The sequence below is a fragment of the Alosa alosa genome, chromosome 12 (genome assembly GCF_017589495.1).
Source record: "Alosa alosa isolate M-15738 ecotype Scorff River chromosome 12, AALO_Geno_1.1, whole genome shotgun sequence".
In the NCBI taxonomy this organism is placed as follows: Eukaryota; Metazoa; Chordata; class Actinopteri; order Clupeiformes; family Clupeidae; genus Alosa; species Alosa alosa.
Window position 1 is genome coordinate 10,460,840 of NC_063200.1, and position 14,726 is coordinate 10,475,565.

The window sequence follows — 14,726 nt, forward strand, 5'->3', positions numbered from 1 at the left end:
CTTCATTAAATTATCCTGTTATTATTGCAGTGGTGTCAGTAAACAACACAGTGGGGGAGCTGGGCTATATTAGGGCTGCATTCTCTCAAGGGATGAGTGTGTGTGTGTGTGTGCGTGTGTGCGTGTGTGTGTGTGCGTGCGTGCGTGCGTGCGTGCGTGTGTGTGTGCGTGCATGCGTGCGTGTTTGCGTGTGTCTGCATGTGAGAGTGTGTTTGTGTGTGTGAGTGGGGTTCTCTTTCTTTCTAAGTGTGTGTGTGTGTATGGGGGTGTCCTCACTTCAACAAATAAAAGGGTTTAATCACTCATTGTGAATCACTCACTGTCCTTTCTCATACTCCTATTTCCAATGTAAATTGAACAGAATGCAATCTACACATTAAAGTGTAATCAGTTACTGCTCCTCGAGGGACCCAGTACACACACATGGTTTTCTTCACTCTCAGCTGAATTGACAAAACAAGCCGATTGATTAACATTTGAAAAGGGCATGGGGGAGGTAGGCCTTGACCCCATTCACTTATAACACTGAGAAGCTCCTCAGAAGCTGAGAAGTTGCACACTGCCCTCTCCCCACATACACAGCACACTATCACATCTCCCCTGTCATCCCCCCAACCCCACACACCAAGACCCCTGGCAGTTGGGTTAGCCCCTTGAGCCGTGGATCTGCCCAAGGTTTCTTCCTTGGTAAGGGAGTTTTTCCTTGCCCCTGTTGCTCTTGGGTGCTCCTTGTTGGTGCCCCCCCCCCCCCAATTCCAATCCTCCCTCACCTTTCTTATGCAGCCCTTGCCACTTAATCTACTAAACCCCTCTTCTACTGCACTTTTTACCCCCACTTTGCACAAATAGGCTGACACCAGACATAATTTCACTGCATTTCTTACTTCCAGTAACTATATGCATGTGACAATAAACTTCCTTGTATCCTTGTATCCTTGTAAGCTCATTATGTCTCTCGGGATTATTTACTATATTGTGTGTAGCATTCTAACATAATCCACAAGTGGCTGGAGTTCTATTTGCATCAAAATAGCTTAATAGCATAATTATCTTGCTGACCTGCCATCTTCAATTCAACTTCTAACATTGTAAAGAAAAATGATAGGAACCCTCAGGATGCTTGAGCGGCTTTGCTGCTTGGCCAGTTCACAAACACATTAGCAACTGCCCCTGGTTAAGAGATAGTTAGATATATTAGCACACTAGCAACTGCCCCTGGTTAAGAGATACCGTAAATCCTTTAATATAGGCCCGGGCCTTTATTTCACTCAAGTGCATCGTGGTCCAGGTCTTTATTGGAAAGAGGCCAGAATTAGAGACAGGCCTCTATTTCTATTTGAGCAAAACAGACTGCCAGTGGAATGAATAAAAATGTGATTTTGTGTCTATTTGAACCTATAAAATACTAGGTTCATTTATTGAAAAAGTACAGTTACCATAACGGTATACAGAACATTAACAACAAATAGCCTACCGGTAATTCAGGCTAAATTCCAGTGTAGTAATATGGTAACAAAAACGTAGCAAACATACCAGTAGTGCATTGTAAACACTTAACCATACATGGTGATAATTAGGCTATTGATTCAACAAAAGGCAACTTACCGCTCACTCAAATTGTCTTGTTTGGTTTGAAGTAAAAAAAATAAAAAAATCCTCCAATTCTGTTTAATCCTCCTCCTCAATTTCCTCCCCCTCTTCATCTCTCCCTGTAATCTCCTCATCACTCGCGCCAGTCTCTACAACAAGTTCATTATTGTACAGTTCTTTTTCATCCTCCTCATGTTCTGCTGCGTGTCTGTTCTCTTCCTCGCGTAGACGGGCAGCAGTCAGGGCATGTCGTCCAGCAGCGCAGGGCTGTAAAGAACGATACATTAATTTAGTTTGGCCGTTATTGCCCATTAAGTCACAGTGGACAGGCTCACTCACGAATGCAATAGTGATAGAAGTGAGTGCTAATTTCAACATACCTGTCCCTCTCGGAAGCACAATATGAGGTCGTCCTCACTCCCGTCGGGTTTCACAGACTGCCCACACACTTTGAAGGACTTGATGATCAGGTCCTTGTCCAGCTTGTCCCAAGCAGCAAGAACCCAGTCCACAAGCAGACGGCGAGATGGTGCTTTTAGGTTCCCTCCACTTGTGTATTGCTTGTCTGCGTCCCCAGCCATCCACTCATCATAAGAAGCATGTAGGCTCACTTTGAATGGCTGGTTCCACATGACATCGGGGGCTTGGACATACTTAGTGCAGCCTCCTGGGATCACCGGTTGTGATGTTGTAGGGCCTCAATTCCTGTTTGGTAGAGGTGCTGATGTGACAGCGGTAGGCATCCCACACCAGCAGGGCGGGCAAAAACTGAATTTGCCTACCACTGACCTTAGCCATGCTGTGGTCAAGTCGTCATTCATCCAGCCGTTGGCAGATGTGGCGATGACTGCTCTTGAGATCTCTTGCTGCATTGCCTTCACCTCACGGATGGCCCCCCGGAAGACGACATAAGGCTTGAGTTTAGTGCCATCAGCCTTGGCAGCAAGGACAACAGTGAGATGGCTTTTCTCGTGGCCTGTTGTTTTGAGCTAGCGCTCTTCGTCCCTCTTCGTCAATGGTACTGGGAGACACCATATCGAACCAAGCGGCAGTCTCATCCATTGCAATTATGTCCTTCTCTGAAATTCTTTTCGAGACGACAGTCTTGCTCACGTAGTCGACGAATGAGACAAGTTTCTCTGTGAGGAGATCTGGGTCTTTCTGAGCCATTGTGGTGTGACGTCGCAATGCGAAGCCATTTCGGTTTAAAAACGTTTGTAGCCAACCCCTGCTAGCCAGAAATCGTGCACCGCTATGACTCACTGTGGGGTAGATTTCCAGAGCCTTGTTTCGGATCATTTTTCTCGACACTCGGTTATTGAATAGATCCACTCAGAGAGTTTTGTGTCCAACTCCTCGCTAACCTTTTTTCTCCCTCCTCCTGGCAGTCTTGCTCTCTTTTTGTTTGCTGCGGCTAGATCCATTTTCTGCTTTTTCCAGTATCTTATTCTTTTCGGGTCAATGTTAAAATGTTTAGCAGCTTGCTCCCCAGAGTGCTCTGCAGCATATTCCAGCACGTTCTCTTTGAACTTGATGTCAAATTTTCGTCTCCTCGCTGCCATGGTAAACTAACATTAGCCTACTGGTGAAAACTGAAATCTCACGTTCGAGTCAAGAGCGAGGTGATGACCAGGCGACCGTAGTTATGGCTTGGATTCGTTAGCAAACATTGCCCCCCTGTGGTACTTGTATGTTACTACCACAAGTATAATGTTGAGGCCTGCCCAGAAAAAACGTTGGTTCTAATTATAGCCCCGGCCTGTATGAGAGACCGGCCATTATTTACCTCCTCCGACAGCAAGACCGGCCAATGTTAGAGTCCCGGCCGCTAATGGAATACAGGCCAATATTAGAGGATTTACGGTACAGTAGTTAGATATATTAGTACACTATCAACTGTCCCTGGTTAAGAGACAGTTAGATATTGTAACGTCGGCGCACAAGACATTATGTAGCATTCTCCCACATAGGGCATGCTGGGATCGAGCGAACATTTGGGGTTTATGTCTGTATTTCTCCTTAGTTTTGAGTGTAATGTTAGCGTCTTTATTGTAACATGTTTCCTTTTAGTTCTCCCTCGTAGTAGTGATCCTCTCTTTGTGTGGGGGCTGCGTCCACCCCTGTATGTGTAGTGTGTGTGTGTGTGTACTTGACCTGCCCCGTGTGTGTTGTGTTCTGTGTCTGTGTCCCTGCTCTCGTTCTCAGCTAATAAACCTTTTTTATTGGACAACTGTGTGTGTCGCTATCAAATCGTTACAATATATTAGCACACTATCAACTATCCCTGGTTAAGAGATACAGTATTTAGCTATATAAGCTATAATAGCTAGATAACACAGAGTACCCACCACAGCAATAGCTAGGACAGTTCATAGCAAAGATAATAAACCACACACAGATTGCGCCCATTAAATGCCTTCATGTGAGAACAGAGGAGTCCCTTTACTTTATCATAATGGGGATGTGAATAAAGATGCTAAAAAGTTATGCACACACACACACATGCATTTTTAGAGTAGCGGGGACTGATGTTTCTGTGTGTGTGTGTGTGTGTGTGTGTGTGTGTGTGTGTGTACAGTGTGCGAGTTATACCGCGGTCTCCGGTATAAAAATTTTTAATTTTTTTTGGAGGGGGGCAAAGTTTAAATGCTGATCCTGTCATTAATAGCAACAGCATAGACATATGCCTATTATAAAGAGAAAATTCGTTGCACAAGGGCGGTGCCATAGGTCTATGTTTGCTTACATGAAACAAAATACATAATATGTTTACAATATTTACATGCAACACCCCGATGGATCATTAATGGGCTACGCAAAGAACTTCAATGAACTTGATGGTAAATAATCCACGGACCCCGACCACCAATTATGTGTCTTTTGACTGTTTAATTGAATCAACTTAGAATTACTCAACAACTTACATTGTTTCACAATCACATGGGCTATAGCCTATAAGGCTGTACACAGAGCCGAACACATGTGATAAGAGCAGCCAGCGGCACCAACCACATACAATAAACAAGAACATTATGGCATAAGCTAACATAGTATGGCAATAGCCTATTATTTACAATAGGCTACAGCTAGGACTATAGCACAACACAAACCTCTCACTGCCTGGACGCAACGGCACATACTGTAGGCCAGTGGTTTTCAAAGTGGGGGCCGCGAGGGGGTGCCAGGGGGCCTCAGCAAGTTGGAGGGAAAAATAAAAGCAAGAAATAAATACATTTCTTACAAATAAAATTTTTACACACTGTATGCTCCATCGCGATGTGGTTGTGGCTAAAATAATTATTAGATTAGCTTAATGTATTTTTACATTTGCCGTAGTATTGTCGATGGGTTTAATTAATAAAACATCAAGGGGGTCCTTGGCCAGAACCTAGTGGTATTTGGGGGGCCTTGTCGTGGAAAAGTTTGGGAACCCCTGCTGTAGGCTACACAACACAACGATGCACATAGCCCTTCTCATAAGTAGGCGGCCTATCACATAACAGCAATCCTTAGGCCTACAACAACAGCAAATTTTACCCACTGCTCTGCAGACGGTACATGAGCCACTCAGAGTAGAATCTGAAGTGCACTTTTTCTCTATCAAGAGTCCTTGTGAGGACAGAGAGAAGGAAGCGAAATGGGACACGGCAGATGAAGTCGTCAGGAGAGTTGGACTCTGACACGTTTCAAGGGAATGTTTGCCCGCTTGCAAAATCAGCATGGCACGCACCGTTTTCTACCACTCTGCTTTCATCACATTTAAAGGACGCAAATGTTTCAGGATGACATTTGGTTTCCCCCTAACACATTTAAACCAATCCGCTGAGAGAGTGTCAAACCCGTGAGACGAATCTCGCCTGTAAACACACTCCTGTCGAAAGGATGCCTGACTACCGTGTGATTTTCACAGCGTCTGTGTCCTGATTTCATATTCCGATAGAGGAATGAAACGCCTAACAGGCAAACTAGCCCTGACAATTGAATCTGCAGGGAGGTAAACACAACAGCCATCCATTCGGCTTAGACGGGGAGATGTTGACATTTACCTCATAACAAAGAATTATGCCCCTCTAAAAAGACAATCATGAAAGATGGTCCTGAGATGAGGAAGGTGAGGAAGAGAATGTTCTAGACTGTTCAGCTGTCTTAAAGTGGGAGAGTGAGAGAAAGAGAGAGAGAGAGAGAGAATGTCCAGACTTTTAACACTTTCACAATTTTCTTTGGCTGAAAATGTACAAAATGTGTGAATGAATGAGTTGGTTGACTACACAGCCAATGAAAGCAGGCGAATGAAAGAGCGCTTCACTAGGGACTGGCTGTCCGCTGAGATGGAGATGGTCAGCTCACAGTGCCTTCACTTTACACAACCACATTCTCACATGCACACACACTCCCACGTTCCCCAGAGGGCTAAAGGTAAGAGCAGCCCTGAGTGAGTGTGTACTGTAGCTGTGAGTGTGTCGCCGTGAGTGTGAGTAGTATAGAGTATAGTATACTTTGTGTATAGTATAGTATATATAGTCTTTTAATCCCGTGAGGGAAATTTGGTCTCTGCATTTATCCCAATCCGTGAATTAGTGAAACACACACAGCACACACACAGTGAGGTGAAGCACACACTAATCCCGATGCAATGAGCTGCCTGCTACAGTGGCGGTCAGGGAACAGTGAGGTGCCTTGCGGCTTACTTTAGCCGTGTGTGTGTAACTGTGAGTGTGTAGCCGTGTGTGTGTAACTGTGAGTGAGTAGCCCTGAGTGTGTGAGTGTGTAGCTGTAGCGGGGTTCGAACCGGCAACCCTCCGGTTACAAGTCCGAAGCCCTAACCGGTAGGCCACGGCTGTCCCAGTGTGAGCATGTAGCAGTGTGTGTGTAACTGTGAGTGTGTAGCCGTGTGTGTGTAGCCGTGTGTGTGTAACTGTGAGTGTGTAGCCGTGTGTGTGTAGCCGTGAGTGTGTAGCCGTGTGTGTGTAGCCGTGTGTGTGTGTAACTGTGAGTGTGTAGCCGTGTGTGTGTGTAACTGTGAGTGTGTAGCCGTGTGTGTGTGTGAGTGTGTAGCTGTGTGTGTGGCCGTTAGTGTGTGTGTAGCTGTGTGTGTGTGTGTGTGTAACTGTGAGTGTGTGTGTGTAACTGTGAGTGTGTGTGTGGCGTGAGTGTGTAACCGTGTGTGTGTAGCTGTGTGTGTGTGTGTGTGTGTGTGTGTAACTGTGAGTGTGTGTGTGTGTAACTGTGAGTGTGTGTGTGGCCGTGAGTGTGTAGCCTTGTGTGTGTAACTGTGGTGTGTGTGTGTGTGTGTGTGTGTAACTGTGAGTGTGTGTGTGGCCGTGAGTGTGTAGCCGTGTGTGTGTAACTGTGAGTGTGTGTGTGTGGCCGTGAGCGTGTAGCCGTGTGTGTGTAACTGTGAGTGTGTAGCCGTGTGTGTGGGTCTGCCGTCTGAGGTCGATGTGAGCAATGCCTTTAGGAGGGTTAATTGTAGAAAAGCTGCTGGACCGGATGGAATTTCTAACAGGGTTTTGAAATCCTGCGCTGCTCAGTTAGCTCCTGTGTTCACTTATATCTTTAACACATCATTGGCTCAAGAGACAGTTCCTACTTGCCTCAAGCAGTCTGTTATTGTTCCAGTACCGAAAAGCAAAAGTCCATCGTGTCTGAATGACTACCGCCCAGTACCCCTGACGTCTACAGTGATGAAGTGTTTTGAGAAGCTTGTGAAAAACATTATCTGCTCATTCCTCCCTGCCTCCTTCGACCCCCTCCAATTTGCTTACAGAGCCAACAGGTCTACAGAGGATTCCATCTCAAACCTCATGCACACCACCTTAACTCACCTGGAGGGAGGGAATGGAAATTATGTGAGGATGCTGTTCATTGACTTTAGTTCAGCATTCAAACACGATAGTACCTCTCACCTTGGTCACAAAGATGAAGGCCTTAGGACTGAACACCACCCTGTGTCACTGGATATTTGACTTCCTCACCAACCGTTCACAAGTGGTTAGAGGGGGGGTCTGACATCTGACTCATTAACCATCAGCACTGGTGCTCCCCAAGGCTGTGTTTGAGTCCACTGCTATGCAACATCTACACACATGACTGCAAAGCCAACAGTAGTCATACCTCCATCATCAAGTTTGCAGATGACACAGTGATCTTGGGCCTGATTAGTAAACAACAATGAACAGCTCTACTTGGATCAGGTTGATGGTGGCACAGTGGTGTCAATCTAACAGCTTGACACTGAATATCACTAAAACCAAGGGAAATGGTAGTGGATTACAGAAGGCAGCAGCAGAACTACAGTTACACCCCACTAATGATCAGCAGGCAACCTGTAGAGAGAGTCACAAGTTTTAAATACCTTGGTGTCCACATTACTGAAGACTTAACATGGACTGTTAACACTCAATATGTTCTGAAGAAGTCCAGACAACGACTCTACTTCCTTCGTCAGCTAAGGAAATTCAAAGTTTCTACATCCATCATGAAGGCCTTCTACACTTCAGCGGTTGAGAGTGTTCTAACTGATAGCATCATCACCTGGTATGGGAACCCCACAGTTAGAGATTGTAGTACTCTGTAGAGAGTAGTGCCTCAGCTGAACGCACTATAAGAACTCAACCCCTGCTCTACAAGACATCTATTCCAGAAGAGTAACTCCTAAGAGCCCAAAAGATTCTTGAAGGACTCTTCTCATCCTAACAATGGATTATTCCTACCTGAAAATCAAGAAGATATTTCTGTGTAGTCACAAAGCCAGAACTGAGAGACTCAGGAGAAGTTTTATCCCAGGCCATTGAACTCTGAACTCACACTATAACTGACTTTGCACACATTCACCTCAGCACCTCCCAAACATTTCCCAACTCTGAACTCACACTATACTGACTTTGCACTCATTCACTCCTCAGCACTCATGACCCCACCCACACACACACACCTACATGACTTTTAGCACTTTTACATCCCTCTCCCTATGCTACAGACCTTTTATTTATTTTCTTATTTCATCACACGTCAAAACACACACACACACACACACATATCTGACAGACTTTCTCCAACTTTTGCACATCTCCATAGAACTTTTATTTATTATTTTTTGATTTCTCCTCCATCTATCTACCCATGTCCTTGATTGCCTAGCCTTTCTGCCCCCACCCCCATCCCCAACACACACAAAAAAAAAACACACTTACCATCATCACTGTCATCACCTCACATACATACATAACACTGCTTGCTACAGTAAGTAAGCCCTCTACATACTTGCTGCACACTGCCCCCACACACACACAGCACATTGTCTTCAGGCTTTTTCTCCAACACACATCCTCAACATACTTACAGCACACTGACCCCCAATACACAGCACATTGTCTCATGAGGGAAGCTTCTCCCAACACACATATTGCACACTGCCCTCTCCCCATTATACACAGCACACTATCCCATCTCCCTGTCATCCCCCAACACCCCCATAAATGCACAAATAGGTTGACATCAGACATAATTTCACTGCATTTTTACTTCCAGTAACTATGCATGGACAATAAACTCCTTTGTATCTTGTATCCTTTGTGTGTGGAGTGTGTAGTCATGGAGTGTGTAGCCGAGTGTGTGTGTGTGGAGTGTGTGTGGAGTGTGTAGCCGCAGGTGTGTGGAGTGTGAGTGTGTAACGGAGTGTGTGTGAATGTAGCCGTGAGTGTGTGGAGTGTGTAGCCGCAGGTGTGTGTGAGTGTGAGTGTGTGTGTGGATGGATGGACCCAGGAATGGAATGGAATGGAATGGAATGGAATGGAATGGAATCAGGAAGGAAGGATCCAGTGGTGATAAGTGATATGAACCGGCGGCGGCTGGCGGCGATGATGCTGATAAAGCAAGATTGGCAGCGGCATTGCTGGATGTTGATTTCGGCGGATGCGCGCAGCAAGGATCCGATTGCCGCTGAAAATCCGCTGGCGGCGGATTGGCAGCGCATATCCGATAAGTGATTGGCGCAGAACCTGATGGCGGCGTGATCCGCTGATTGACGGCGATTAAGAACGCGATGCGGATGAAAACCCGATGGCGGATTTCGCGTTTGTCCGATGGCGATTGATTTCGCTGACGCGCAATGCTATGGCGCGATAAGCATGGCATCCGATTTTGCAGCGATTTGTGGAACGCGGATGGGTGGTGGATGGCAGAAAACGTGGCAGGATCAAAGGCAGTGAGCAGGCAGGAAACGCGGATGCGGCAGAACGTATGATGGCAGCAGGATGGAGGGTGGCAGGCAGGATGGCAGGCAGGTGGCAGGATGGGTGGTGGCAGTGGTGGATGGCAGTGGAAGGGCAGGAATGGAATGGACGGAGGGGCCGGTGGAACACGGATTCAGATGAACGATGGATGGATGGATCTGAACATGAAACAGACATATGCAGTGTGTTCCGTTTGGTTCTAAAGGAGGACAGCATATCTAGAGCACAGAACAGACATATGCAGTGTGTTCCGTTTGGTTCTAAAGGAGGACAACATATCTAGAGCACAAGAACAGACATATAGTGTTCCGTTTGGTTCTAGGAGGACAGTATCTAGACAAGACAGACATATAAAATATGGGTGCAGAAATTACAGATAAATAAATAAACAAACCCATAAACAATGTAAAATAGATGAAGTGTAATTTGTATAGATCTATGAAAAAGACATATTTTTTTAGTGGCAGTTTCATGTCTGGATTACTGTCGTAGTCCTGGTCAGTGTTGTAATGTAACGGATTACAAATACTTCGTTACTGTACTTAAGTAGAAATTTCACGTATCTGTACTTTATTTCGCTATTTAAATTTATGTCAACTTTCACTTTTACTCCACTACATTTTCCTAGATAAAATGTATACTTTTACCCGTTAAATTTCCACTAAGCATCTTCGTTTACTTGTTACTAAAACATAAATTAGAAGAAATGATGCGACTGCAATAAGGGAGATTTCAAGAAACACTGCTCCTAGATTGCATTACACCGCCTGCCGCCTGCGCGCTCTATTTCAGCACTTGTTTGGTGCTAAAGGAGGGAGGGCGCACAACTGAAACTGCCATGGAAGCCGAGGCACCTACTGGAGTACCTCCCGTTATCATAGGCGACCACCCGGCGATAGTGGTGAACTCGGTGAACAGGGTAGTGGTGAAGATAACGTCATACACCCGTGGCCGTATTTGCAAAAAATGTGAAGCCCCTGTGAAAGGCTATTTAGCATCGCAGGACCCAATCTACTTCCTCTGCATTAAGATAACATATGGAATGTTAAAAAGGAAGTCTTGTGGGGCCAACTATGATGCTGATAATGGAACTCTCTTGAAAGGGTCCATAATGCATTACGGTATGACTGGCATGTCCTCCTTACCCAGAATGCTTTGCTATGACTGGCCTGTCCTCCTTACCCATGAAGCATTACTATGACTGGTCTTTCCTCCTTACCCATAATGCATTGTAATGACTGGCCTGTCCTCCGTATTTGATCCTTATGACGCTGTCATAAAGCAGAGGAGCTGGATGCCCATTGTTTTAGGCTGCTGGCCATCTCCATTTGTCTTTTTAAATACAGTCCTTCTGTATCTTTAAGTTAATACATTGTAAAAACGGCAACAAATTACATTTCTCCCTTGATTAAGCACATGGCTTAGCAGTGCAGTAAAGCATGGGGACATTTTGATGACGGTCATAAAGGCCCTCTCTTAGAGTTACTCAATGATTCACGACCCCCCTCCCCCCACGCGCACACACACACACACACACACACACTATACACACACACTGCTCACAACGAGCAGGACCTGGTGCAGGGAGGGTGGCTAGCGATGTTAGGGTGTGAGCCAGTTCCTTTAAACACTCCCACGGGGGTGTTTTAGCGCGGGCAGGGAGGGGCGGGCTGGGGAGGGTTCACTGGCGATGTTAGGGCAGACCTATAAACCAGCGACTGGAAAACAGTCCCACGGGGCTGCTGTGTTGTACCTGGGCAATAAAAGTCTTTCGCCAGGACACCTCCTCATTTAGCAAACTCTCTAGATTCATCCAGAGCGATTTATAGTACAGTGCAGATGCACTTTGATAGAGAGAAAAGGGCCACTTAGAGAGAGAGAGTTGAGCCTGTTGGTGATGGAAGCAGAAATAAAATGCTTCTGACATAAACAAAAGTCATTTAACCTTTTTGTCTCTTGCTGCTATTAAGTCGTAATATTTTATGTGGATAATATGCCTACAGAGACCTTACAGATGGCTTGTTCAAACTCAGTTTGTCAAATTGCTCCCTTAAACTCACTTTAATCAAACCCAACCCCGATCCTAATCTTAACAATTAATTAAAGTTAAAAGAGTTTCAAAAGAGAGTTTGGTCATGATCTGACCATCTGCAGATAGTCTACTGGGGACAATCCAATTAAAGTGTTCCTGATTAACCTCTTCATTAGATAATAACAAATGTTTTGTTGGTACATTTCTGGTTTTATGAAAAGCTTTTCTCACAATGTATCATTCCATTCTCATTAATACATTGTCCTGGGTAAATAGCTACTTACCCAAGAGGTCCATTCTAGAACACATATCCAGGAATTCCATATAGAATACGCTTAATTTGTAAATGGTTCCAGAAGCCCACTCACATGACAAATCCTCCATCTGCTCTCTCTGTTGTGTCTGTTTGTCTGTCATCAAATGTCTACATTATCTCCTGCTGTTAGCCGTAATGCTGGTGAATTCACCCAAAGCAGTAATGGACTAGAGTGGCCCCTATTTAGCAGCAGTTAAAATACTGACCATCTGAGCCCACACTCTAATTAACAGCAACAGCATTGCCACGTTGCTTAATATTTCAGAGTGCCTGTGTGTCTGTGTGTGTGTTAGTATTGCAGTGTATGAAAGGGTCGACCTTTGAAGTTATGAAATGAGCAAGCAACAGTGTCACTGAGTTTACCAGCGGGAGCTTGTTTTGAAAAGACAAACTATGAATATCCTGAGCAACAGGAGAATAGAGTGTTTGACCCGCAGAGAGACACAGCCATTATCACTGACAAGAAGAATCAACAGGGACCTTATCGAAATCATTTGAATCATCTGAGCAAGGAATGAGTCCTCGCGGACGCCACTAATTTCAAACCAGACAGCCGCAGGTCGCCGGCCGCCTGACAACCAACCAATCCCCTCGGAATCCCCTCCAAAGCGGAATATTAATCTGTCTCCTCTGATTGTGCCCGAGGACACATTCATCAGCACAGAGCGAGTCTGTCAGCGGCCAGGACGGCGCGGTGCTGAGGACCCAGGCACTTCCCGAGCCACTCAATGACAAACCGTCTGTGTCATCGGAACCGGAATGGGAATAGCTCGGAACTGTCTACTGAGCTTTCAGCGACCATGGCGGCAGTATCCTTGACAGATCTACAAATAGTGATTGTAAGAATAACCGTTCTAATGATAAAAGCACAAAAACGTCTCTGTTGTCCCAGTGTGTTCATTGCGGGTGCTAGACTCTGTCTGGGTGGGTTTTTGCGGAGATGGCACATCAGGCTTGTTAGTGTTGACTAACCTCTGCCTACCCCAGCGATAAGAAGACACCCGCTGCACTTTTAAAGAGAACTCTGCATTAATGACCCTGGCAAAGTGTCGAGTCGCAAGATAATCATGTGTGTTCTGAGACAGGCAAGGGATTCTGGGAGGAAAGAGACGCATCCCTCTCTGTTTCTTCCTCTCTTTCTCTGTCTCTCTCTTTCTTCCTATCTCTCTCCCTCTCTTTCGCTCTATCTCTCTCTCCCTCTCCTCTGTCTATTCTCTCTCTCCCTCTCTTTCTCTCTCTCTCTCCCTCTCCTCTGCCTATTCTCTCTCTCTCCCTCTCTTTCTCTCTATCTCTCTCTCCCTCTCTTTCTCTCTCTCCCTCTCCTCCCCAATTAGAGACACATCTTTGATATCTTTAGTCAGGGCCTGGCTGACAGACTGTGAGAGTGTGGCGTCTTGGATCTGTGACTATGTTCTCAGTTAACACCCCCAGCCCCCACCCACCCAGAGACTGTCCTGCCCCGAACCAGCCCCCCCACCCCCCACTGCTCTCGTTCTGCTCTGCCCTCTGGTTACCCTCCCGTGCTGTGCCGCCCCGAGGGGAGTGCCAGCCTAGCCAGCCTTCTGCCCGCCCCTGCAGAAGAGCAAGCTCAGGCACGGCTCGGGCACAGCACGGGCACAGCACGGGCATGACACGGCATGGCAAGGAGGGGAGAGGAGATGAGACGAGCAGAGTGTCCTGATTGAATCATTTCCTCTGAATAATCTGTGCCACAGGCATAGCCGAGATTGTCACCCCCCAAACTGCCCCCCAGCCGCCCCCCCCACCAGCCGTCGGCGTCGGCAAATCAAGATGTCCGCCTGGGCCCTGGGCCTCCATGCCTCAAATTAATGCTGCTCTTAAGGACTAATTAATCTTGTCCTCCAGCCGGCAAAGAACTGCGACTGGATAAAGATTTCCCTTCCAGTGTCCATCACCCCAAATGCCCCCATCCTTACTTAAAATGGACGCTGTACAGCCACCACTGGCTCTGGGTGGACTTTTCTGCATTTTAATGCCTAATGCTCTGGTGTTGGAAGTCAGAAGAGGAGGTTTGTGTGTGTGTGTGTGTAATGAGGATAATGAGGACAGAGGAGGTGTGTGTTTGTGTGTGTGTACTGAGAACAGAGGAGGAAGATATGTATGTTAGTGTGTGTGTGTGTGTGTGTGTGTGTGTGTGTGTGTACTGAGAACAAGGGGGAAGAGATGTGTGTACGTGTGTGTGTACTGAGAGGAGAAGGAGGTGTGTGTGTGTGTGCGTGTGTGTATGTGTGTGTGTTTGTGTAAGCGTATGTGTACTGAGAACAGAGGAGGAAGAGATGTGTGTGTGTGTGTGTGTTTGTGTGTGTGTGTGTGTACTGTACTGAGGAGGAGGCCTGTAAGTGTGTGTGTGTGTGTGTGTGTGTGTACTGTGATGCCCCGGCTTTGCCGTGCCGTGAAGCGTTACACCTCTTCCTCCCTCTGCCTGCATGGTGCTCTTGAGCACTAGGCATGTTGCTGTACATGTCATATTGCATTTTGACCTGCAGGAGGAGCTAGAGAGTCCGGTGGCTAATGAGGGGCGTGGCTCCGTGTT